General features: G+C 46.3%; 1 protein-coding gene and 2 long non-coding RNA genes across 9 annotated transcripts in view; 2 read left to right on the top strand and 1 right to left on the bottom strand.

The window, feature by feature from the left end:
• Positions 1-27053, top strand: part of LOC105495706 (uncharacterized) — a 45737-nt gene that overhangs the window by 195 nt on the left and 18489 nt on the right. The window lies entirely within an intron of this gene.
• On the top strand, positions 185-12071 carry LOC112422966 (uncharacterized). Of its 2 annotated transcripts, XR_011614010.1 has the most exons (3): positions 206-871; positions 1476-1661; positions 1781-12071. It is a non-coding gene; the product is annotated as an uncharacterized lncRNA (long non-coding RNA). The 2 variants fall into 2 exon arrangements; XR_003021329.2 differs by lacking the exon at positions 1781-12071 and having other exon boundaries at positions 185-871; positions 1476-1768.
• Positions 21819-27053, bottom strand: part of LOC105495708 (beta-crystallin B2-like) — a 104307-nt gene continuing 99072 nt past the window's right edge. For 5 of the 6 annotated variants that reach the window (XM_071080305.1, XM_071080307.1, XM_071080303.1 and 2 more), the window contains one exon: positions 21819-26943. The gene's annotated coding sequence lies outside the window, so the exon portion shown is untranslated. Of the gene's footprint in view, positions 26947-27053 lie in introns of all 6 variants that reach the window. The other variant, XM_071080309.1, reaches the window with a different exon arrangement.

Below are 27053 nucleotides of genomic sequence, written 5' to 3'. Positions count from 1 at the left end.
CGCCCCGACCTGGGGGGGCCGCCCCGGGGCAGCCCCCCCCTCCGCGCGCCCCCGCCCCGCGCGCGCGCCGCGCGCCCCACCAGCGCCCTGCGCGCGCCGCAGGCTGTAGCCCGCCGGGGTCGCCGCGCGCCTCCCCGCTCCGCCCCCTCGCGCGCCGCCCGCCGGCCCGCGCACGCGCGCCGCCCCCTGCTCCTTCCGCGAGGGTCTGCGGGGAGCGCGCGCCCGACGGTTGGCGCCCCTGGGTGCACAGTCCCGGCGGCCCGGCTCTGCCAGCGCCTCCTGACCAAGTCTCTACGGTCGCCCTCCCCTCGGGGTGGCCACGAGGGACTCCTCCTCCTCTTCCTCCTCCCTTCCCTCCCCCTCGGCCTCCGCCTTCTCCTTCTCCCCCTTGTTCGCTGCCCCGACCTCCCGCCCCCAGCTCCATGCGCTCTCTTGCCAGCCCCGCTCATCCAGAGAAGCCCTGGGCCCGATGCCCACTACCCAAGGGGCACCGGGGAGGCCTCTGCTCCCTGGACACAGTAGTTCTCAAACTGGACAGTGTCAATCAGCATCCTCCGGGAGGTCAGGGGTGGCCCTGGAAATACACGTGTCCCACCTGTCCCCGCAGGTGATGAAACTCCTGCTCTGGTCCGAGCTACCCCTGAACAGCGCTCAGCGGGCCGGGCCCCCAACCTGGCTCCTGACCCTGAAAATCCCCCCCCAACCCCGCCGTGAGAATTCAGCGAAGAGTAAAAGCTGGAAAAAGTTGCGTGTCTCAGGCTAAGCAGAACAAAGTGGGTGACGGCTCCCCCTCTTGAACAGAGATGCCGTTAGGGAGCCCCCTGATGGAAGAGCTCTTGGCTTAAGAAGGTCACCACTCCCTTGCACTCAGGTGAGAGGTTTGAGTTTGGGTGTTGAAATGGTGTTGAGAAATAGAATGAGAGAGATTATTCCTGTCGTTAGGGTATTACGGTCAATACTAGGGACAATTAGGAAGCATCTACTGCGAGCACACTCGCACCACGAGGGTGATTTAGGGAAGTGGAGAGGCGAGATAGCGCCCAAACACCCAAGCTGGGGGGGAATTTCCAGCTTCCCGATCTTCGGTCTCGGTGTCTTTCGTCATCACTCCACCCCCTGCCTGGGGTTTTCAGTTGCTTCTTATTTTTCTACAGTGTGCACACAAGTCCACACTCAGGATCCATATGACACTCAGGCTGGCGTGGTGTTAAGGGACACGCAGGCAGTCTTAGGAAGAGCTAACCTGGAAATGAATGTTTTAAAATCCCTTTCATTCACCTGAATTGGTCACGTATTTCCATGAGCCTAGACGTTGCTAGAATTTGAGTAAATGTTCTGTCCATAACTTACAGGGTTAACGGGACCCACCAGACACAGTTAAGGTCAAATATCGGGTATTTCATGTAATGTCATTGCAGAAGCAGCCTGATTCCGTCATCAAGTAGCCTGATACCCTCTTTTGTTTTCTCTCCCAGCCCGCCACCCCCCACAATCTAATTCCCTGCTAAGCCTGCCATCACCATTGACCAGTTTTACCATATGCTTCTCAAGATCCAAGGCACAATAGGCATAAAGTTGTCCTGAAAAGCACAAGAGGAGTGTCAGAAGTAGGAATGGCTGTTGAAGGAGCTTGGTCTGGCAGCAGAAAGTTGAAATGACAGGCAAGCATGAAATATATTAATGAGACAAAGCTATGCATGAGCCAAATATCAAACTTTAATCTTCTACCCACTGTTTTGTTTTTTTTTTTTTTTTTTTTTTTTTTTTTGCTTAAAAACAGGAAGACAGAATGTCTTGTCGAGGGTCACCCCAGGAGGAGGAGTAAATTCCCCAAAAAGCAGAACATATTTTTATGATTTAATTAATACAGTTTCTCTCAATGTGTCTGTTTATCATTTGAGCATCCACATGATCAGACCTGACATCTGCCTGCATTTTCTTGGTCGTCTTTGACTTCAGTTAAGAACCTTTTGGGTTTTGCTTTTTGCTCTTTTTTTCCCCCAGCAGTGCTGTGTAGTAAGTTTGGAACAAGACACACCTGAAATCAAATCCCTGCTCTGTGCTGGGTGATCTTCGAGGCAGTCTTTTACCTCTTTCTACTTTATTGTTCTCATAGGAAAAGTAGTAATAAGGCCTTTTACCCCAGGGTTGTTGAGAAGACAGAGGAGAAAAAGCACATAAAAATGCACCTTGTTGGGTGCGGTGGCTCAATGCCAGCACTTTGGGAGGCTGAGGCAGGTGGATTGCTTGATGCCAGGAGTTCAAGACCAGCCTGGCCAACATGAAAAATACATTAAAAATAATGTCTCTATTAAAAATACAAAAATTAGCCAGGCATGGTGGTGCACGCCTGTAATCCCAGCTACTCGGGAGACTGAGGCAGAAGAATCGCTTGAACCCAGGAAGCAAAAGCTGCAGTGAGTCAAGATTGCAGCATTGGCCAGGGGTGGTGGCTCATGCCTGTAATCCCAGTACTTTGGGAGGCCGAGGAGGGTGGATCACGAGGTCAGGAGATCGAGACTATCCTGGCTAACACGGTGAAACCCCGTCTGCACTAAAAATACAAGAACAAAATAAACTGGGCATGGTGGCGGGCACCTGTAGTGCCAGCTTCTTGGGAGACTGAGGCAGGAGAATGGTGTGAACCCGGGAGGTGGAGCTTGCAGTGAGCCGAGATCGTGCCACTGCACTCCAGCCTGGGCAACAGAGCAGGACCCTGTCTTAAAAAAAAAAAAAGTATCTTGCCTGGCACCCAGTAGATCCTCTATAAAGGTCATAGCACTTCCTGTATTTATTTTGCTTCATTTTACCCTGGCATGCTATAGAAGATACTGAAACTAGTTGTTCACAGTCATTACACTTGAAGCAGGAAGACCCCTTACCAAAAATAACGTCTCCCTAGGGCATTTCTAGGAAGCAAAATGGCAAAAACATTTGCATTTATAAACATGAGCAATTACTCTTTTGGCAGAAAGAACAAGGAGTCCAAAATTTGTTCCTCTAACTGAGGCCCCTACACCATTTGAGTCAGGTGACTCAATTACCCAGGGGTATTTTTTTCTGGTATACATAATGTATCAATTTCTGTTCCCTGGCTGTCTCTTTGGTTGTCTCACTTTCTCCACCCCCTCTTATTTCTCTTTTTCTTGACTCTCTTAATACTGCATAGCTTTTTGTGTTCACTGCAAACAAAAGGTGTTAATGACAGTGATGAAGTTGTCATCACTGACCTGCTGGATCCTGTTACCAAACACCATCCCCAGCCTGTAATCATTACAAAGAACAGAGAAAACAAATAGCAAACCATTTGTACTTAGTTAATAATGCTCCCTTGCAAATAATTATGTTTCCCACCCCCAGAGGATTTAAATGACTTCGGGCTCACGCTGCTTGTGATAATAGACAAAACTCCAGCGTTCCCACAAGATTCATAATGTTTCCTTTTCTTCTTTTCTACGCCTTCCCATCGTTAGAGGAGATGTTACTGAGATGGGTGCGTTAAAGTTTAGGCTTTTCAGAGTTTATTTTACTAACAACTGAAAGGAAAAAAGCTAACTAGAACTGACTGGTCTGATTTGTTTTAGATTCTGGGCTTTACTAGGACTTCCTACTCTCAGAATCTCTGGATTATAAAATCTGGGTGGGGTGGGAGCTGGAAAATTAATCACGGATGAAAAGAAAATCAACTCTAAGGCTCCAGTTAGAAGATTTTTGAAAATGGCAGAACATGACTGGCCTTCATTCAAGTCAAAATATTTAAAGCAATCCTTGCTAAGAAGAACTTGATTTTGTATAAGCAGTCCCTTAAATAGAGTTGCTTCTCAAGAAACCCACACACAATTGAGGTTTGAATGGTGTTATTTACAAGCACCTCACTCTGTAAGCCTCTGCAGGTATTTCTAGCCTCCAAGGGGCCACTGTCCCATTTCACCTGTAATTTGGATCACAATTCTGTTTATTGTCACACACATCATACAAACTGCTTTTCATGCTACTTTTATCCACAAAGCTTTACAAACTTTAATGGCAGCTCTATATATGGCAACTTTAAAAAGATCTGCCAAAAGGTATGACACCAGCCTTTGGTTTTATTAAACTATCCCCGATTAGCACTGAAATGATGTTCAATACTGAAGTACTTTCCTTTCAATATGTGAGTGGAAACAATTTCTCTATGGGTGCTGCTGGTCGGAGAGTCACAGTGTCGTGGTTCAGAGCATGGACTCAGAAGTCAAATGGCCTGGATAAGAAGCCCAAGACCAGTCCTCCTGAGCTGTGTGACCTTAGACAAGTTGTCTGCTCTCTCTGTGTCTCAGCTCTGTCTCAGATTGCCGTGACAGCAATGCTGTAACAGGTAAAAAGCACTTAGAACTGTGTCTGGCACACAGAAAGCACTCAATAAATATTGACCGGGTTAGCAGCAGCCGCAGCATCATTGGAGCATCTCCACATCATACAGGGCCTGATGGAAAGAGAGACCAGCACTGAGAATGAACAAAACAGCGCTGGCTCTGACCCGCTGGCTCTGGCATTGCTGAATAACTCTAAGCCAGTCTCTTAAGCTTTTTAAATCTCACTTTTCACCAATAACTAACGAAAGGATTGAAGGAGTGGGTCCCCTGAGGTCTTTTCAAATTCTAAAATTCTCCAGCTTTAATCCTGCAGTGAATCATTTTGCAAGGTAAAGAATACTCACCTCCCTCCATCACATCTTACGAGTTTAGGTTTCAGTGCATAGGGCAATACTCAGGGCATTAATCATTTCCACTGTCACCGTAGCCTGCAGGTGAGGTGAGCAACCCATTAGTTTGCTTCTGGAAACAAGGCTGTCTGTATTTGTTCCCCCAGCATCTGCACTCAGCACACTGACTTTGCTCAATACATGTGTCGGATGGGTAAGTGAGTAAATGAATGAATGACGTAAAGATTGTAGATCCTCTCAACCTTCTATTGGAAAATAACCTAAAGGGAGGGGGAAAATTGCTACTTAAAACCACAAGTGCCACTCAAGGGATGCCTCCTATGAAAGGAGGAGTGCTAACTGCCAGGTCCCCACTGGTCCTTGGTGCTGCTTATGGCCTGGAAGGCCTCTCCTACAGCCAAGAGCCCTGATGTGCTTGGGCTGTGCGAAGGTGAGTCTGGGAACTCTAGGCATAGGAATGGAGAGCGCTCACTCCCTTTGCCTCAGAAAGGGGATTTACAGAGGAACTTGAAAGAGGGAGTAAGAGAGAGGGCAACAAGATGGGCCGAGGCTAGGCACTGCATGCAGTGGCCGTCAAGCCTGGGGGTGGGGTGGTCTGGAAAACATTCCGGAACAGGAAATCTGTGTTTCCGTCTTCTGTGCCATTTGAAGTTCTGTACGGCAATGCCGTGCTTTTCCAGTGACCCTTACAACTTCCCAGCTTGTATTTGTGGGTACTTTGATGGAAAGTCGCAGGGGAGGCAGGGAACCAGGGCTGGGATCAATAGCAGGACCGAGATAAAGGAACAGTTGTAAGAGCAAGAGAACAAGAACTCAGCAAAAGCAGGGAATCTGGGGCCTGCCATGATGATGGGAACGTGGGCTCCGATGATCTGCAGACAGCCAAGGCAGACCTTGGCCTCTCCGTGGGACTGGAAAGCCCAGCTTGTCTCCCTCTCAAGGAGTAAGAAGATGACCTCTGGATACGTGACCTCTGGATACAAAAGGCCAGAACTTTTCTGCATCACAAAGTCACCTCTGGCCCTTAGCCTGGTGGCCTTCCTTCCAGCATTCTGTCCCAAAGGACACGTGCCATTTAGCTGGGAAATTATATCAAAACCAATCCAAGAAAGGCTACCACCGACCCCAGCCTGCTGAGAAAATGTGTACAGATCTCCCAGGGCACCCCTTTACAAACATAGGTCGTTTTGGCACATGCCACCTGGGCCAGTGGCAGCAGGCACTGAGCAAATCTACCCCCGACCTCTCAGAGCTTGTCTCTTCCTGTCCTGGCCAGGTCTGTTTCTTCTCTCTTGATCAACAGAAATAACTCCCAAACTGCTTGGGATAGAGTAGCTCATGAATAGAGATTCAAACAGGTCACACTCAATTATGAAATCAGGGTGCGTGGGCCAGGCCTGGCGTAACCCTGATCCCAGAGGACCACCCCTACCCTCCCCAGGGAGCCACCAGAAAAGCTGTCACATGCTCCTAAGACATGCTCACCGCCAGCACCCCCAGACACTTATGTGCTGAAATTGCCAACATGCAGATTCAGAGGTCCAGTGGGGGCCTGAGAATCTGCGCTCTTTGCAAGCCCCCAGGTGGGGGCAACACAGCAGAAACATTGACATCTTCGGCCCCACCACGGAATTAACTAAAGACAAATCTGCACTGGAACAAGATGCCTCGGCAGTCTCCCACCCTGAAGTTGTTCAGGCTGGCCTCACTTAGGGGAGGGAGTTCCGATTAGAGAAAGTTCGGATCCGCTGAGCCCAAATGGACAGCCACCAGACAAAGGAGGAGAGGAGGGACAGGCAGGACAGAGGGGTCAGCAGGACTAGATTCTGCAGCACCTGGAGCCACAGTGGGGAATTGAAGCTATCCTCGGGGCACCAAAAAGCCAGTGGAAGGTTTCCAAGAGGAGAGTGACAAAATCAGATGGACCGTTTTATAGGATTCTTCTAGCTGGGGATACAGGACCAGTGGGAGAGGGGCGGATAGGTGAATTAAGGGAGGCCCTAAAAAGATCTAGGGTAGCAATCCAAGAGACCCAGATGAGGGTAGCTGCAGTCAGCAGACCAGCACATCACTCGTAGTCCAGGGTAATTTGCAGGCCTCTGAAGCAGCCAAGTACAAAAGGAAGGCCCTCCCACTTCCCTTCTCCCTGGACCAGATCTCTCTGACTTCTCACCTGGAAGGGGCCCACAGGTTGCTAACTCCTTGTCCTGTTTCCAAACCCTCCCTCCTTCAACCCATCTGATACTCTCCCGCCCCCTGCTCAAAAACCTTCAATAGCTCCCCATTGCCGGCCAAATGATCTGCAAACTCCTCCGCCCACACTTTTATGTTCTACTTCTATTTCTGCCTAACCCTTGACACAGTAGTTCACACTTTCATTCATGCAACAAATATTTATTGACTACCATCAATGTGAAAGGCACTAAAAAGAAATCACTCATCTGCCAAGGCACATAATCAATTTTGGGAGGCTGATAGCCACACTAAAATGCTCTTCCAAATAAGCGTGTTGGCTGTAGCAAATGAAAATAATAATAGAAAACACTTATTAAATACTAACTTTGTGCCAACTATCATGTTAAATGTTTTGTGGGACTATCTTAATAATCTTCCTCAGACACCTATAATGGAGAGGGTTGGCCTCATTTTTTTGTTTTGTGGGTTTTTGTTTTGTTTGTTTGAGACAGGGTCTCACTCTGTCACCAAGGCTGGAGTGCAGTGGTGTGATCTCAGCTCACTGTAGCCTCAACCTCCTGGGTTTAAGCAGTCTTCCTGTAGCAGGATGAGCCGCAGACAAAACTCCTCAGACACCAGGTTAAAGAAGGAAGGGGTTTATATGGCCAGGGGCATCGGCAAGACTCCTGTCTCAAGAGCCGAGCTCCCCGAGTGAGCAATTCCTGTCCCTTTTAAGGGCTCACAACTCTAAGGGTGTGTGTGTGAGAGGGTCATGATCGATTGAGCAAGCAGGGAGTACGTGACTGGGGGCTGCATGCACCGGTAATTAGATCGGAACCAAATAGAATAGGGATTTTCACAGTGCTTTTCTATACAATGTCTGTAATCTATAGATAACATAACCGGTTAGGTCAGGGGTCGATCTTTAACTACCAGACCCAGGGTGTGGCACCGGGCTGTCTGCTTGTGGATTTCATTTCTGCCTTTTAGTTTTTACTTTTTCTTTCTTTGGAGGCAGAAATTGGGCATAAGACAATATGAGGGGTGGTCTCCTTCCTTATTGCCCCGCTTTGAGACTCTCACTCAATAGTGGGAGTTCTCACTTTCATTTTTACTACCCATGTCTTCTTGCAAGACAGATTGATAGTGATTCATATAGTACACTTGTGCTGAAGCATTTTGGTGAACTAAGGTAGCGATGAGCTTTTTATCATTTGAAGAAGTACAGGTAGCAAACAAGGGAGCAGTAAGCAGGTTCCTATTATTATTATAACTCTTATTATAATAGTTTTAAATCTTACTAGCACTGGGAACCATTTTCCAAACATGGCCCAGGATCAAATCCATGCCACACTTGCACGGGCACATGTGCCAGTTTTGTCATATCTCTAACTATGGCTCCAACTACTTGCCCTTGATTATCTATGTGTAGGCAGCAATTAGTAAGGTTAAATTTCCTACAGACCTCTCCTTCAGCTGCTAGCAAGTAGTTGAGAGTTAATCTATTTTGATAGATAGCATTTCCCATCTAAGTTTCTTGCTGGACCAGAATAGTCAAGGCTCTGCCGGTTTTATTAGTGATTATTTTTAAGACAGCTTGTAACCGTATGATTCGGTTGATCATGTAAATGGGGGTCCGGTATCCCCACGAGCTGTCTTGTGCCCAAGTAGCAGGTCCATAATATTGTCTGATTCTCTCGGGGCCGTTTATCATTTTTTCAATTTCCTATAGCTGCGGGAAGCATAGACAGGGAAGCCCAGGAGTTCGCCTGTTTTTATGGGCAGTAGGAAGAAAGATGGTTTAATAGTGCTAGTAACACAACTACCTGCCCACTGGTCAGGTAATTTGGCTTAAGCTCTATGCCCACATATCCAGTATGATCCAGTAGGGGCGGTCCAGTCCCGGTGGGACTCCGGGTGGGTCCACACAGTTTGCAACTTTAGGAATTTACTAAATGGGTTTCTCTGTGTGATTTCAATTCCACCAAGTGACTGTTTTTGTGGTACCAATATACAGTTTCTGTCCCAGACAACTAAGTCGTCCTATGGGGTGAGTGAATTCTTTTCCTTCTCTAGCTATGCAATGTTGTCTAATAATTGAGGCTTTTAGGACCCAGAAATTAGCAGGGTTATTCTTTTGAGCCTGGAATTCATCAGGAACTGGGTCTGTAGGTACTAATTCTCAGGCTTCCTATGGCCATTGATCTCCCACTACAGTTCCTCCACATACATAACATGAAGTGACATTGAGAGACTGGGCTACATGCTCGGCTAATTGCAAAAACATATTTCTTGGTTTTCCTGGAATTTCTGGTACTGGTACATTTAGTTCATCATAGAAAGTTTGAAACACTGGCTCAGGAGAGCGTTTGTAAACTTCTCCTTGAGCCAAGATATTTACTGGAGGATCCAGTCCGGCCCCATTGATTCCTAAGGTCATACACACCCCTTTTTTCCAGTGAGGATCAAGGGGATTGGTTATTACTAGCTCTAAGGGGTTACATTGTCCCATAGTACAAGAAGGGCCATTTTTTTCTTTCTGAAGGCGGCCTGGATCCTTTTCATTTTTTTTTTTTAAATCCAAGTGGCCTAAATGACACAAGACCAGTATTTACATTTATTTCTACACAGTCCTAATTTGTGACAGATGTACTTATTTTCTGCCATATAGCCTATTTTCTAATTAAGAGAACTACACCTTATTCCTAATTTATTACTATTAATGACAGCACAGGCATCAAATTTTAAGGTGACTTGTTTGGGCACCCCTTTTTCTTCTGTTTTGGCTAACACTTTGCTCGTATCATTTATGAGCCCTCACCAGTCCTCAGTCCTTAATCTTATTTTTAAAACTGTGGTCATGGGAGGCTCAGATGGGGAATAACACACATCAGATTGGTCATTTCCTGGGCTACATACCTTGTATAGAATAGCATTATACAAACAAGTTCTTTTTAGAGTTCCAGTACACTTATAACCAGAAAATATTAGGACCGTAGCAACCTTTTGTCCTACCTCAGTGACTTGATGTATACACTGGGAACAGTCCTCAGTCTGAGGAAGGTCAGTTGAAGTCCTTACTGTAAAAGTCCAAATTTTAAGGAAAATGAGTCCCACCATGAGTTTCCTCATGCTTTGGCCATGCATGGAGCAGTCAGCTTCCGGGTGTGACTGGAGCAGGCTTGTCTTCTTCAGAGTCACTTTGCAGGGGTTGGCAAAGCTGCTCCCATCCACATACCGCTCGCAGTCTACTGGTGTTTAAGGATGGTCTCAGAGGTTGGGCCTGCTAGAATAAACTGAGTCCAAAACGTCTACACAGTTATGTTCAACTGAGCTCTCTGATATCAGGAGCGAGGTGGTGGGGTTTACGGTGTTGCAAACTTCAGTGGTTATGTGGGGATTTTCACATAGTGAGCTTTGGTACTTGGTTAATCTAGCATTTGTTAACCAGTGATGTCCTTTGGTATTTATTAAAGTTACCACAGCATGGGGGGCCTTTATATTCAGGTTTGCCTAAGGGTTAGTTTTTCTGCTTGTTGTGCTACTAGGCCCTTAGACCTGGGGACCAGCCTTTGGAAACTCTGTCTAGTTGTTTTGAGAGATAGGCCACTGGCCTTGGCCAGGGCCCCACAGTCTGGGTTAAAACTCCAACTGCCATTTTTTCTCTTTCTGACACATAGAGTGTAAAGAGTTTTGTCAGGTCCGGTAACCTCAGGGCTGGGGCCAACATGAGTTTTTCTTTTAACTCATGAAAAGTTCGTTGCTGTTGGTTGTAATAGATGTAGTTTATCTAATCCACATTTTTATTAACGGTCACCCACCAAAATATTGACTTAAATCCTGCAGCTATTTGATTTCAAGCTTTAAATTGATCTGGTATTCCTCATTATTCCTCATGGGACTCCAATCGCGTCTAGTCATGAGAGTCGAAAGACCCATAAGGGGCTTGTCTCACTTTATGATGTCTTATTTTTTTCCTTCTGGTTGATGAAATGCCAGGGTGAAAGAGATAGCCAATTGGACTAAAGTACAAGTGCCACTCCAGTTATTTGGCAGAGTGCCCAGTAAAGGTCCACCACAATACCACCACACATCCGCTCAGGGATGAACAAGGGCTGACTGATTGATAAGCTCTTGAAAATTCTTAAGCTCATTGCATCCTTTCAGGTCTCCAAGGAATGCTAAGTTTCCTCCCTGTCGTGAGAGACACGAAGTGAACTTAGTATTGGGAGATGGAGGCTGGATGGCCCTCAGGGGCTGACCCACAGGGTGCCGGACTTTGGGATATAACAGAGAGAGCTTGGCATGACTTATTACTCCAGGTTATAGAATCCTGGAAAAGAGCTACCATGCAGCCCACACCTGGTCGACTGGAGGACCACCTTAGTGGAAGGGGGACAGTCTGGGCCTCTGGCCTGCCATGTGCACAAGTGTAACAATTGCTTTTGTTCAATGTGCAGATGGAATATTTGATCCATTTTAACGAGGCATTTGCATCTTGGTATCCTGTCTTAATTGCTAAAGTTTGTTTTAAGTCTTTCTATGATCCTCTAGTAAAATGAGTGTATGGTTTTAGGAAATTACAAAAACTGGTTGGGGCAGTCCATCCTTGCTCTTTAGTAGTCCAGAGAACATTGGACCAACTATGGCATGAAAGCTCTACATCAGGGGGCAAGACTCCTGGTTGGCACGGGGGTCTTTATCGAAATCTCCCTGGATTCAATGATCCTACTTTACTAATGTCTAGTCTGAGGAGAGTCAGGAAGAAGTACTTTTCTGAAGTAGAAAGCTGTCTTTGACTTGGCAAGTCCCCACAGTGTATAACAAGGCAAACATTAAATGCAATAGTTTGAGGCAAAATTGACTTGGTTATGTTAATAACTAGATAGTCAGGAATAGAACAAGGAAAGAAGAAAGAGTAATAGAATAGATGAAAAGAGTTAGATTTTTCTTAGCTTTAGTTTGGTAGGGTTTTCCTCTGGGACTATGGCCTATGACTCTGGAGGGGGTGGTGCTTTCTTGACTCGGGTGTGATAAGTCCATCCTTTTTTTGCTGTGGGAACAGCAGTCTTGGTGGTTAGCAGCACAAGGTAGGGTCCTTCCCAGGCTGGTTCAAGTTTTTCTTCTTTCCACCTTTTGATGAGAATGTGATCTTCAGGCTGGTACTGGTTTACCAGAAATTCTAGGGGTGGTACATGTGCTAAAAGACTTCTATTTTTTTTTCTTTTTTTTTTTTTTGAGACAGCATCTCACTCTGTCGCCCAGGCTGGAGTGCAGTGGCGCGATGTTGGCTCACTGCAAGTTCCACCTCCCGAGTTCACACCATTGTCCTGCCTCAGCCTCCTGAGTAGCTGGGACCACAGGCGCCCGCCATTGCGCCCGGCTAATTTTTTTGAATTTGTAGCAGAGACGGGGTTTCACCGTGTTAGCCTGGATGGTCTCGATCTCCTGACCTCGTGATCTACCCGCCTCAGCCTCCCAAAGTGCTGGGATTACAGGTGTGAGCCACCGCGCCCAGCCCAGGCTTCTTTCTAATGGCCAACCTACCTCTAATGCTGGCCAGTCTATCTTACACAAAGTTTTAAGTTTTCCTAGTGTCATACTACTCCATAGTCTCCTTTAAATTCTTTTTTGAAATTTTCCAACATACTTCCTAGTAGGGTGGGCTTATTTGTGCCTGACCTATGCTTCTTCGAGACAAAATACCATGCTAACACCACATGCACACCACAAAACAAAGAACGAGTTATAAAGGGCACACACACACTTTTGCGGTTTGCACCAAACCAAAATCAAAACCAAAATCAGAGCATCTGGAAGTCCAAGCCAGGTCAAAACCAAAATCAAAGTATCAAGCAAGCCAAGTCAAGTCAAAAACCAAAACCAAAGTGCTGGTACAGGCACACCATGGGTGATCAGGCCACGCTTCCACTCAAATGGAGTAGGCAGGTTCCCAAGACCAATCCTGTCAAGCAATTCAAACCAAGTCAAAACCAAAACCAAAACCAACATGCCGATAAAGGCACGCCATGGGTGATCAGGCCACGCTTCCACTCAAACAGAGTGGGCAAGTTTCAAAGACTAGTCTTACCAAGTTTTAGACGTCCAGACTCCAAGTGCCCGTTCCTTTCCCGTGTTCAGCCATTGCTTTGATCCTCCACGGGGGCCTGCCACACACTGCTCTGGCCAGGCGTCCCACCAGGGCAAAGGCCTACCCGGGAGTACTCTTAGGATCCGCGTCGCGCGGGCTGGTCGGAGTCCCCCGCAGGGATATTCCACAGGACAGGCTTAAGCTGCCTAAGGATCTGCCTTGACCATCCGCCATTCACCTCGCTTCCCAGTCAGGGAACCAAGAAATGTAGCAGGACGAGCCGCAGACAAAACTCCTCAGACACCAAGTTAAAGAAGGAAGGGGTTTATTCAGCCAGGGGCATCAGCAAGACTCGTCTCAAGAGCCGAGCTTCCCGAGTGAGCAATTCCTGTCCCTTTTAAGGGCTCACAGCTCTAAGGGGGTGCGCGTGAGAGGGTCGTGATCAGTTGAGCGAGCAGGAGGTACGTGACTGGGGGCTGCATGCACCGGTAATTAGATCAGAACGAAATAGGATCGGGATTTTCACAGTGCTTTTCTATACAATGTCTGTAATCTATAGATAACATAACCGGTTAGGTCAGGGGTCGATCTTTAACTACCAGGCCCAGGGTGTGGCTCTGGGCTGTCTGCTTGTGGATTTCATTTCTGCCTTTTAGTTTTTACTTCTTCTTTCTTTGGAGGCAGAAATTGGGCATAAGACAATATGAGGGGTGGTCTCCTCCCTTATTCCCACTTCGGCCTCCCAAGTAGCTGAGACCACAGGGATGTGTCCCCATGCCTGGCTAATTTTTTTGTTTTGGAGGAGTGCTACCATGTTGCCCAGGCTAATCTTGAACTCCCGAGCTCAAGCGATCCATCCGCCTCGGCCTCCCAAAGTGCCGGGATTACAGGCGTGAGCCACTGCGCCTGGCTGGTTGGGCTCATTTGAGCCAAAAGAAAAATATCAAGTCACTTGCAAAGTAAGTGCAACAACTAAATTCACAGGATATGAATTCAGGCCGTCTCAACCTCTCCCTCAACCCCTGTCCTCTGAATGTCCTTGTACTCTAAGTCATGGGGCTGTGAGTGAAACAACATCAAATACGGCATGTTAAAGTGCACAATAAAACCCCATTCAGATCCTCTTTCCATCTCACCTCCTGCTAATCCATGATGCCGGGTCACAATGGCCAAGCAATTCCAGCCTTGAGGGTTTTGTCCTTCTTTTCCCTTTGCCTGGAACACTCTCCTTCAAGGCCTTTTTTTTTTTTTTTTTTTTTTGGCCTCTCACCATTCAGATCTCTGCTCAGATATCACCTCTGGCATCTCTGGGAGAGAAGCCACTGAGACACTTGTAGGCAATAATGCAAATCTGTCAAAAATTCTCTTGGGGGACTCCTATCGCGTTGTAAGCCCTTTTCTCCTGTTTCCTTTCTTCTCTCTTCCTCTCCACTTCCCCCCACCTCCCCTTGCCCCTTTAGCCCTTCAAGAACAAGTGCCTCTCTCTTCTCCTCCTTAATCAAAAGCTGCTGGCATCAAAAGATGTCCTATCCATCATATATGCCTTAGTGTGAATTTGTTGGTAGGTCAATTTTCCCAGAAATGTCTGTTTTGTGTGTGTGTGTGTGTGTGTGTGTGTGTGTGTTTCAGACCAAGTAAGTCTTGCTCTGTCACCTACGCTGGAGTGCAGTGGTGCGATCTCGGCACCCTGCAACCTCAACCTCCACCTCCTGGGTTCAAGTGCTTCTCCTGCCTCGGCCTCCCGAGTAGCTGGGATTATAGGCATGTGCCACCATGCCCAGCTAATTTTTGTATTTTTTAATAGAGATAGAGTTTCACCATGTTGGCCAGGCTGGCCTCGAACTCCTGGCCTCAAGTGATCTGCCTGCCTTGGCCTCTCAAACTGCTGGGATTACAGGTGTGAATCACCACACCCAGCCAGCAGTGTCTGAATTTTAAACCATATGCTTGATTATAAAATAGTGGGGTTTGCTTTTCTTAAAGGAATTTCATACAACAGGATTGCTAGTTTTGTGTGTGTGTGTGTGTGTGTGTGTGTGTGTGTGTGTGTGTGTGTGTGTGTGTGATGTGTTAGGAGCAGCAGGTTTTTCCTTAACTCCAGGAATCATTCAGGCTGACTTTGTTCAGTTGGAATAATTTCAGGCATTGTGATACAGTTGAAAGGAAAGAGGATGGACATTAAAATACGGAAGGCCTCAATTTGAATCTCGCCTCTAATAGTACTCGAATGATCTTAGACTAAGTGATTTCACTCTGACTCCCAGTTGTCTCCTTTATAATATGAGGGTAATCAACTATTGTAAAGATTATTGTAAGTGCTAGATGAGATCACAGGACACACGATAAGGGCTCAGTGGGGCTGGAATGCATGAAGTCCTCCTTGCCCTTGGTGCAGTCAGGCCTGATGGACCCTATGCCTGGGCTCGAAGACACCGACACACACTCCTGGGGCCCCCACTGCTCACAATTGTTTCTGGAAAGAACTGGGCATGAAACTTGGCAGGAGACCACAAAACGTCCTGGAATCCTGGCCATGTCGCGTCTAGAATGCTCTCCTCCAGAGAATCACATTCTTGGGGCCAGTGTTAGAGCGTGGAAGACTTAATTGGGGATTGGAACTGCTCCAGCCCTGAAGCCCTGCTTCCTGTCCCTATAACCAGCAAATGTCACTGTCTGTCTTGCCAGGCTAACAACCTTTCTCATAAGCATCACCAAACCTGACCAGACATCAGTCCCCTAAAAAGAATTATAATCCAGCCACCATAAACCCAAAAGCCAAAGTGGTAATTATCTAAAGACAAGGAAAGGTTTCCTCCCAGGCCCTCCAGGGGCCGAGGAAGGTCTCACATTAAACAATTACTCACATTAAACAAAAACTGATCTCCATTGATTTCTTCAGTCCATCAACCAATTATTCAGCAAATTTTTCTTGGAAACCTACTGTATGTGAGGTACCGGGATGACAGTGGTGGACAGGTAAACACCCTCCACCTTCACGGAATAACATATTTGCAGGGGGGAGGGTGCATTGGCAGTTAATTGGTTAATTTATTAAAATTGTGCTCTGAGCCAAAACGATCTAATAGATGTCTTAGAAGAGCCCACAGTTGGTTGCGGGCCCAGGAGGGCTTCTCTGAGGAGGTGACATTTAAGCCGAGAACTGAAGGAGGAACAGAAGGGAGTCAGAGACAGCCTCCAGGTGGATCATACAGCCAGGCAAAGGCCCTGGGCGGCAAAGAAGGAGCACAGCTGGGCAGCCAAAGAGTAGGGTGTGTGATGACACCTGAGACTGGGCAGAGGCCAGACCCTGCAGGGCCTTGGAGGCCACACCAAGGACCTGGGTCTCTGTCCTGACAGCAATGAGAAGCCAGAGATGGGCTTTCAGCAGGGGCATGACATGACCCATGACCTTGTGAAAGAGAACTCTGACTGCCCTCTGGATAATAACCTTTCTCTCCCTTTAACACAGTCCAAAAAAGGCATGTGTGGGGGTGGGGAGCCGGCTGGATTTTTCTGGAGGACTTTCCTTATAAACTGCTTTAAATAGAAATGAGAGGAAGCAAACAAATGATAGCTCTGTCCATCCAGGCCTGAATTTTTCTAAACAAACAAGAACCATGGGCAACTGCAGGCAAAAGTGTCTCCACCCTTGAGGTCTTGAAAAGAAATGTCTGTTTCACCTCTTCCTCAGAAGTGCAGGGAACAGTGTGTGCTATGCAAATAGATGCCACATACAGATGGGCTAATTGGCTGGGGACAAAGGCTCTCCGGGGCTCAGCCAGGGCCGGTGTATTTGACAACATCTGACCTCTCCCCTGTGCTCACTGATCTTTCTTACTCCATCAGTCCAGCTCCCATCCATGTGGACGCTGAGCACGTGATCAGGAAGCTTCTCAGGCTGAACCCTTGCTCAAGAAATGTTGCTGCAGCTAACAGCCCACTGGGGAGTCTTTGTGACTCTTTTGATCCCCCTTAGAACCTAGCAAATTGCAAGAGAAAAAGCGATTTCCCAAGACTGGAATTACAATCCAGATGTCATGGGATGTTTGGCTCCGAAAGCCTTCATCTGCTGGTCATGAGTTACGGGACTTCAGCGGCTCTCCAGGGAGTTTTCTCCCGTCTACAAATGGTGTGGTTGTCTGTCACCAGCACTTAAACTGGGTGAGATCTGTTGGCTGATGTGATATTGTGATTTATAAATATTCATCTATATTCTCATTACATATTCATATATATTAATATTCATGTATATATTAAATATTCATGTGTACATATATATATTTGGTCTTCATCCTTTTCCCCGCACAGAGCTCCTAAAATCCTTGGAACCTCCAAAATGTTAAGAGTGTCTTTTGTATGTTAATGAGACGACTGGTGGCTAGGGTCCCTAGACAACTTCAAGATGGGACTGGTTACCCACAAAACGAAGGCATGATTAGAGGGTTGACACTAAAAAAAAAAAAAAATAGGGTCTGGCTTTGTTGCCCAGGCTGGAGTGCAGTGGTGTGATTACCACTCACTGCAGCCTCAACGTCCCAGGCTCAAGCAATCCCCCACCTTAGCCTCTGAGTAGCTAGGACTACAGGACCACCCCACCACGCCCAGCTGTTTTTTTTTTTTTTAATTTTTTGTGTTGATGGGGTCTCACTATGTTCCCCAGGCTGGTCTCAAATTCCTGGGCTCAAGCCATCCTCCCTCCTCAGCCTCCCAAAGTATTGGGATTGCAGGTGTGAGCCACCACATCTAGCCTAGAGTTGAGACTTCTCATTCCACCCCTTAGCCTCTGAGGAGCAGAGAGGGGCTGACGGGTGAGTTGACTACTAATGGCTGGTGATTTAATCAATCATGCCTACAGAATGAAGCCTCCAGATAAATGCAGAAAAACCAAGTGGGTTCAGAGAGCTTCCATATAGCTGAACACATGGAGGTCCTGTAGTGTGGTATGTCCAGAGAGGGCAGAGATGCTCCTAGCCCCAGGACTTGCCCGATGCATCTCTTCCATTTGGCTGCTCATTTATATCTTTTGTAATACCCTTGTAATAAGTCAGTAAACACAGATACGGTGTTTTCCTGAGTTCTGTGAGTCATTCTAGCAAATTAATTGAACTTGAGGAGGGGGATCATGGGAACCCCAATTTATAGCTGATTGGTCAGAAGTGTAAGTGACAACCTACTACTTGCAATTGCTCAGAGTGAATTGAATTAGAGGATACCCAGTTGGTGTCCCCTGAATAATTGACTGGTTGCTGATGGGAAGAAATCTCCACACTTCTGGTGTCAGAAGTGCTGTGTCGAGTGGTATATGAAAGTACAAAAAACACTAGGATTTTTTCTATCTCTATTAGCTGAGGATTTTTCCTATCTCTATTAGCTGATCAAATCAGATTTCCTTCCTTCCTTCCCTTCCCTTCCTTTTCCTTCCTTCCTTCCTTCCTTTCCTTCCTTCCTTCCCTCACTCCTTCCCTCCTTCCCTCCCTCCCTCCCTCCTTCTTTCCTTCTTTCCTTTCTTTCTTTTCTTTCTTTCTCTCTCTCTCTCTCTTTCTTTTCTTTATTTTCTTTCTTTCCTTCTTTCCTTCTTTCTTTCTTTCTTCTTTCTTTCCAGGGTCTTGCTCTGTTGCCCAGGCTAGTATGTAGTGGCATGATCGTGGCTCACTGCAGCCTGGACCTCCTGGGCTGAAGCAATCCTCCCACCTCATCCTCCCAAGTACTAGGACTGCAGGTACACACCACATGCCCAGCTAATTTTTTTCTTTTTTTTTTTTTTTTTTTGGAGAGATGGGGATCTTGCTATGTTACCCAAGATGGTCTCAAACTCCTGGTCTCCAGCAATCCTCCTGCCTTGGCCTCCCAAAGTGCTGGGATTGCAGGCATGAGCCACCATGCCCAGCCAGATCAGATTTCTTGATTACATTCTTTATCTCCATGCAGAAACAAAGCTTTTATATTAGTCATTGCTCTGTAACAATATGACCACACACTTAACAGCTTAAAACAACAAGAAGACATTTTTGCAGTCAACAAACATGAAAAAAAGCTCAACATCGCTGATCATTACAGAAATGCAAATCAAAACCATGATGAGATACCATCTCATGCCAGTCAGAATGTGATTATTAAAAAGTCAAGGAACAACACAGGCTGGCGAGGCTGTGGAGAAGTAGGAACGCTTTTACTCTGTTGGTGGGAATGTAAATTAGTTCAATCGTTGTGGAAGACAGTGTGGCAATTCCTCAAGGATGTAGAACCAGAAATCCCATTTGACCCAGGAATCTCATTACTGGGTATATACCCAAAGGAATATGAATCATTTTATTATAAAGCTACATACACACATATGTTTAGTGCAGCACTATTCACAATAGCAAAAACATGGAACCAATCCAGATGCCATCAATGATAGACTGGATAAAGAAAATGTGGTACATAATACACCGTAGAATACTATGCAGCCATAAAAATGAACGAGATCACGTCTTTGCAGGGACATGGATGGAGCTGGAAGCCATCATCCTCAGCAAACTAACACAGGAACAGAAAACCAAATGCCACATGTTCTCACTCATAAGTGGGAGCTGAACAATGAGAACACATGGATACAGGGAGAGGAACACACACCAGGGCCTGTCAGGGGTGAGTGGGGGAGGGAGAGCACCAGGAAAAATAGCTAATGCATGTGGGGCTTAATACCTAGGTGATGGATTGATAGCTGCAGCAAACCATCATGGCACACGTTTACCTATGTAACAAACCTACACATCTTGCACATATATTAATCCTGCACAGGATTTGTTACCTATGTAACAAATCCTACACATCCTGCACAGAAATTAAAATAAAATTTAAAAATACATGTTTTTTTTTTAAAACTACACATTTATTATCTCAAAGTTTCTGTAGGTCAGGAGTCTGGGTATAGATTAGCAAGGTCCTCTGTTCAGGGTCTTACAAGGCTGCAATTACGTGTCAGCCAGGGCTGTGGTTTCATGTGAGGCTTACTGGGGAAGGATCTGCTTCCAAGTTGATGTGAGTGCTGCCAAAATTTAGTTTCTTGTGGTCTATTGGATTTAGGCTGTTAGATTTTTGTTGACTGTTGGCCAGAGGCTTCCCTTAGCTCCTAGAAGTAGCACTAATTTCCTTGCCACATGAACCTCCCAAATATGGCCCAAAGCATCTCAAGATGGCTATTACAATCTTTTACATCCCATCACCTTTGCATATTCTATTGGTTAAAATCCAGTCATAGATCCAACACACACTCAAAGGGAAGGGCCCACAAAAGGCCAGGGACACCAGAAGATGGGATCATGGGGCCACCCATGAGCCTACAGTCTGTCTGCCACAACTTTAGAAAGCTTTCCTCCATTGAAGAGAACAAAACTGTTAGTCACTGGTTCAAGTAGCTTGCTATTTCATATAGATATTCTTAGTCCACTGGAGTCTTAGTCTGAGCTGCTATAACACGATACCCGAGACTGGGTAATTTATAAACAATAGACATTGATTTTCTCATGGTTCTGGAGGCTGGGAAGTCGAAGAGCAAGGTGCCAGCAGGTTCGATTGTCTGGCAAGGGCTGGTCTTTGCTTCCAACACAGTGCCTTGAACACTGCATCCTCCAGAGGAAAGGAATTCTGTGTCCTCACATAGGGGAAGGTAGAAGTGCAAGCCAGACTGTGTGAAGCCTCTTTTATTAGGGCCTTAATCCCATTCATGAGGGAAGGAACCCTCATGACCTAATCACCCCTTAAAGGCGCCACCTCGCAGCCGGGCGCGGTGGCTCGTGCCTGTAATCCCAGCACTTTGGGAGGCCGAGGCAGGCAGATCACGAGGTCAGGAGATCAAGACCATCCTGGCTAACACAGTGAAACCCTGTCTCTACTAAAAATACAAAAAACTATCCGGGCGAGGTGGCGGGCGCCTGTAGTCCCAGCTACTTGGAAGGCTGAGGCGGGAGAATGGTGTGACCCGGGAGGCAGAGCTTGCAGTGAGCCGAGATCGCACCACTGCATTCCAGCCTGGGTGACAGAGTGAGACTCTGTCTCCAAAAAAAAAAAAAAGGCGCTACCTCTTAATAGGATCACATGGCCATTAAGTTTCAGCACCTGAAGTTTGGAGGGAACACATTCAAATCTTAGCATGTATGTGTGTGTGTATATCTATATATATACACACATATATAATTGGTATATAGTTAATAAATAGGCACAGATATCACTTGGATAAAATGTATGCTTTTAACAGAGAATTAGCTCTATCAACACAATGTACAGGGCGTTGAATGGACCAGCCAGGGTGAAGGGTGGTTCCCCAGATTCCAAGGTGATACTTAATAAAACATATAATTACATGTGAGGATACAATACATGGGGATTGTATCCCAAAGCACCTCAGCCTAAACGTTGACTTGGTTGGTGACAGAGTGAAAATGGATCACGGCACAGCACATCCAGCAGGGACCAGCAACCCAGGGTGTTATATGCACAGTTTGAATCGCGACGTTACTATACAGTGGCTGAGAGAGCTTAAGCAACTGGCTCGACCCCCCAAATCTGTGGTTCTTTAATGAGGAAGCAGGAACAATAATAGGTTTGTCATGAGGATTTACTGACATCATGTATATAACTGTGCTTTATGTTAGAATGGCTAAAATGAAAAATACAAGCAAAACCAATATTGGTGAGAATGCAAACGGAGCTCTTCTGTGCCCCTGGTGTGAGTGTCAATTGGTTTGACCATTTCAGAAAGTTGTTTCGCAATATCCACAAAAGCTAAATGCGCGACCAAGGAATTTTAACTCCATGATATATACCCTACAGAGATGAGTGCTTATGTAGACCAAGAAAACCTGTACATGAATGTTCACAGCAGCTTTATTCTCAGCCCAAACTGAAACAACCCAAATATTCATCAACAATCTAATGCAGTTGTCCCCAACCTTTTTGGCACCAGGGACTGGTTTCATGGAAGACAATGCTTTCATGGACACAGTCTGGGGAGATGGTTTCGGGATGATTCAAGCACATTACATTTATCGTGCACTTTATTTCTATCATTATTACACTGTAACATATACTGAAATAATTATACAGCTCACAGTAGTGTAGAAGCAGTGGGAGCCTGAGCTTGCTTTCCTGCAACTAGATGGTCCCATCTGGGAGTGATGGGAGACGGTGACGGATCATCAGGCATTAGATTCTCGTGAGGAGCACACAACCTAGATCACTCACATGCACAGTTCACGATGAGAATGTGATTCCTCCACTGACAGGAGATGGAGCTCAGGTGGTAATATGAGCAATGGCGAGCAGCTGTAAATACAGATAAAGCTTGTCTTGCTCACCTGCAGCTCACCTCCTGCTGTGCAGCCCAGTTCCTAACAAGTACGGGTCTGTGGTCTGGAAATTGGTGATCTAATGGATACATTGTAACATATTCACACAGCGTAATACTACACAGTGATGCTAAAGCACCATGGCATGCAGCAATTTGGTTCACACAGACCTACTGTTAAGGAAGTCAGACACAAAAGAATGAGTGTTATTTGAGACCACAACAATGTGAAAGTGAAAAACAAGCAAAACTGATCAGTGCTGGTAATGATCAGAACAGGGGCTACCTTGGGTGGGTATTGACCAGGAGCGGGAGAAGGGAGCTTCCTGGGGGCTGGAAACGTTTTATATCTTGAGCTAGTCGTGGTTACATGGGTATATACATGTTATTGACCCATGCGCTTATTGAGTTACAAATAAGAAAAGCAAAGCAAAGTATTTGGTGCTGACCCTCTGTTCCAATCCCTAACCTTCTTGGCCACAGTGCAGCAGACTGCCTTGATTGTCCTTACCTGAGGCATCAAGAGAGAGGCCATCTATCATTTCCCAGCCCAAGATTTCTTCCACACAGTGATGCTGACCAGCGAGGCAACATGGGTATGCAACTATGCGAGTTATTATCTACACCTATGCGAGTTATTATCTGATCTACACAAACTTGATCAGAGGCAGACCTCGGAGTTGCACAGCTTGCATCCTGCCTGGAGTTTTCCAATGCAACACAAAAAGTCTGTCATTCCTCTGCTCTCTCTCTTCCCTCCACGCAAGATTCTCCCCACAGCGTCCCACCTGGGAGCCTTTGAGATCTGCACATCTAGTTCTCCCTCTCCCTCTTTTAGAAACAGGGTCTTACTCTGTTGCCCAGGCTGGCATGTAGTGGCATGATCATATCTTACTGCAGCCTCAACTTTCTGGATTCAAACAGTCCTCCTGTCTCAGCCTCCCAAGTAGCTAGTGCTTCTTCCCATATTCTTGTAATGATAACACTGGAGGTTTTGTGTCTTGAACCCCCATGTTTAGGACCTGAATGGCCCTTACTAGTGGGGAAAAAAAGCAAAAAACAAAAAGCTCTTGCTGTCTTCTTCCTGACACATAAATTATATCATGCTCTGTGACCACGATGACATGGATGACAGGTGTTTCCTTCTACATACCTCCATATCACAGACACCAGCTGGTTTTAAAACGACTTGGTTTTCATTATGCTTGTCCCTGGGCAGGACTCTGCAGAGGAGTGCTTTCCTTCACTCACACCGATCTACTCATTCCCACCCTGTTGTCAGACCTCTTTCATGTTTCCTGTTGCTCTCCATCGCTGAGCACGCTATAAGGACTCAGTAAATGGGAGCAGAGAACACTCCTTAGCAAACTGAGCGTGACAGTCTCTAGAAAAGTGAGCCCTGCAAGAGAGCAGGTATAACTCACGCAGACCCATCACACTGTTACTCAATTCATCCTCAGACTGCTCTCACACTCTCCACTCTGACTCCAGGTATAACAACAACTTTATAATGATTCAATTGAATTTCGCTTCCTTCTGAGATCCTTCGATTGCAAGAAGAGAGGCCCTAGCTTAGTGTTTTTTACGCTGAGACTCCAGGCCAATTGGTAGGTCATGGAATACATTTACATGGATGCTAGCAGCATTTTTACACAATGAAGTGAAATAGAATGGAATAAAAATCATCGGAGTGAGTCATACACAGTCAGTTGTAAGCATTGTTAAGTGAAATATTTATTTCGGGTGTGTGTGTGTGTGTGTGTGTGTGTGTGTGTGTGTGTGTGGGTGTTCCGCTGCTTTGTATTAAATATAATGTACTTCTTACCATGGGCCATGATCAAAGACTTCCAGAGTCCCTGAGCCCAAAAATGTATCCACAAGCATTCCAGTCACTGCAGAGGTAAATTAATAAATTGACTTCACCCAAGTGAACGGCAGAGTTGAGTTTCTAAAACAGAGGTCAGTCCCTGATCCGTGGTGGCCTCAACCAAGACACAACCACCCCATAAGAAGCTCTGCCAACAACAGCTTAAGAATTAGCCTCACTTCCCTGGTTTAATGTTGAAATGGAAATTGCGACCACAATGATCAATGCAAATTGTTTTAGGTGAAGACGCTCTCCGACCTCTCGGGGAGACGTAAGCACTTTAGAGAACAGGCTTTGAGAGTGTGGCCTTTTCAGAGATGGGTCACTCCTAATTGGCCCGTTTCTATGCCAAGATGAGTGCTGTGTGATTTGGAGCAAACTGCTTTACCTCTTTGGACTTCTGCTTTTTTGACTGTGAAACAAAGAGTAAGTAGGGCTGGGAGGGATCCTTGCAGGAAAGTCTGGAAGCTTGTTGTGTTCAGTTGGTGCAGAGGCACTAGCTTCTCCCTTTTCATCACCTTCTTCCTGGGGGGGAGACAGAATCTTTCCTTTTTTCCCTGTTTTTTTGTACGTCTGCATTGCCTCATTCACAGATAGGAGACAAAGTTAACAGAAACGAGAGGGTTGGGCTAGATTGTGATTTCTCAACATTGGAAACCCACATCTCCTTTCAGTAAAATGGAAACTGTGTGCTTGGGCCACCTTTGCAGGCCTTGTCCTCCCCCATGCCAAGTTCAGACCAGACCTCAGACATCTATAAGGGAGAAGGGAGGGAAGGAAGAGAAGGAGAGAAGAGGGGAGAAGGAAGGGATGGAGGGAGGAAGAAGGGAGGAAAAGAGGGAAGAAGAAAGTGGGAAAATGGAAAAAATAAATCCAACTTAAACAGTATGGCCAAGGGCTGTGGATTTTACTGAAGATGAGGTGGAGATATGAAGGGAGCGATGACATCACCCATCACATAGCAAAACTGCCCCAGTACCCTCTTTAGACCTCTCTGCTCTTTTTTCCTGTTCTTTGAGTACAGAAACTACATCTACCTGATTATTCTGTTGTCAACTTGGTTACGCTGGGAACTACATTTCCCAGACCTCCTTTTCCTGTGTGATTCTAGGTTAGAGTTGCCCAAAAATGAAGTCATGCAAGACCAGGGAGGCTCACAGGAAGCAGCAGCCGTTACACTCTGAAGGTCATCATTGGTTAGAAGCAGTGAGGGGTGGCCAGACACAGAGGGGCCAGCAGCTCCCAGTTTGTCCTCCATCTTTCCTGCTCCGTATCCAGCTCTCCCCTGACCCTGCCGACCAGCAGTGATGGCGAGCCCACCCTCAGGCCCTTAGCTGCAGACTCACAGGGGCACTCACTATGGAGAACTAATACATTCCATAGCCTTCTAGACCAGCCCCTTTCCTGGTGTCTCTGCACCAGCTCAATACACCAGGCTTCGGACTTCCCTGCAAGCTCCTGACTCATTCACTTGTACCAGCCCTTGTTAGTGATCTCCAGTTGCCCTCAATAGACCTTCTTCCCCAGCTTCTCCTACAGCTGTGTATCATCTGATTCCTGTAATGCAGTTCTTATTCCAAACATACCACCGTGTGGCTCTGCTTCCCGGACTAACTTCTCACCAACACACCCAGTTTCTGCCCCCGCACCCAAACCGCCATCCCTCTCTTCAAAGATAGCAGAAATGAGATTCAACTGGAGATATCACTGAAGAGCTAGACTCTGCAAGTTCTCAAAGTTTGAATAGGAAGTGTGGGCTGAATTCTGAGGGCAAAAGGGGGCCATTGAATGTGTTGAGCAGGGAATGGGGCATGATTTTCTTTTTCAAAAAAACTGTTGTGAACATAATGGGTTACTGGGGGGCCACGGGGACTGTGGGGAGACCAGTGAAAGAGCTGTCACATATGTTCCCAACTAGTTATTTTCATCTATATAAATGGAGCAATTGTTCAATGAAAGTTAAACTTTAATCATGGCATGAAAGGGGATAAATCACTTGTGGAGTAAATATTTACTGGTGCTGGACCACAGCTCCTCCATAAAATGTGGCTGCCTCCTCTTTTCCCATCCAGTATCCAGCATAAAAACCAGAAATTAAGAACTCCTCTGCTGGATGTGGTGGCTAACGCGTGTAATCCCAACACTTTGGGGAGGCCGAGGCAGGCAGATCACTTGAGCCCAGGAATTTGAGACCAGCCTGGCCAACATGATGAAACCCTGTCTCTACAAAAACACACACACACAAATAGCCAGATGTGGTGGTGTGCACCTGTAGTCCCAGCTACTTAGGAGGCTGAGGTGTGAGGATGGCCTGAGCCCAGGAGGCAGAGGTTGCAATGAGCTGAGCTTGCACCACTGTACCCCAGCCTGTGCGACAGAGCAAGACCCTGTCTCACACACACACACAAAACCTCCTCAAATCGTGACAACACAGATTAAATCTTAAATCAACCAAATGAACCAGAAAATATGAACAAGTAACACCAAGAACAAGTAACACCAGACACATGACACATGAGACAACTTAAACAGTAATAACGGCAGCATGGTGGTACCAGGTACCAGGTTTGTAGAGGTTTGGTCATCTACAATAAGAAAATGTTACAATGTTCAAAAGGAGAAATGGAAGAAAAACATATCACAGTCTCCCTTGCCATCCTACCACTGCCTTTTCAGGTCCGTTTCAACATTCATGCTTCTTTCAGCTCATCAAGAACAGGCTGTGTGCACATCAATTTCCAGAGCAGTTTTCTGAGGCTCCAACTCCGTGTGATATTATCCTTCTGAAAATTAAGTCATAAAAGAAGCACCGCTATTTTTTTTTTTTTCTTATCTGCTGGAAAAAGGAAAACGAAGGATAAGGAAGGGAAAGATAGGTTTTGATCGCGTA

Source organism: Macaca nemestrina, chromosome 15 (assembly GCF_043159975.1).
Source record: "Macaca nemestrina isolate mMacNem1 chromosome 15, mMacNem.hap1, whole genome shotgun sequence".
In the NCBI taxonomy this organism is placed as follows: Eukaryota; Metazoa; Chordata; class Mammalia; order Primates; family Cercopithecidae; genus Macaca; species Macaca nemestrina.
Note: the sequence above shows the minus strand (reverse complement) of the source record. Positions and strands in the feature narration are given on the sequence as shown.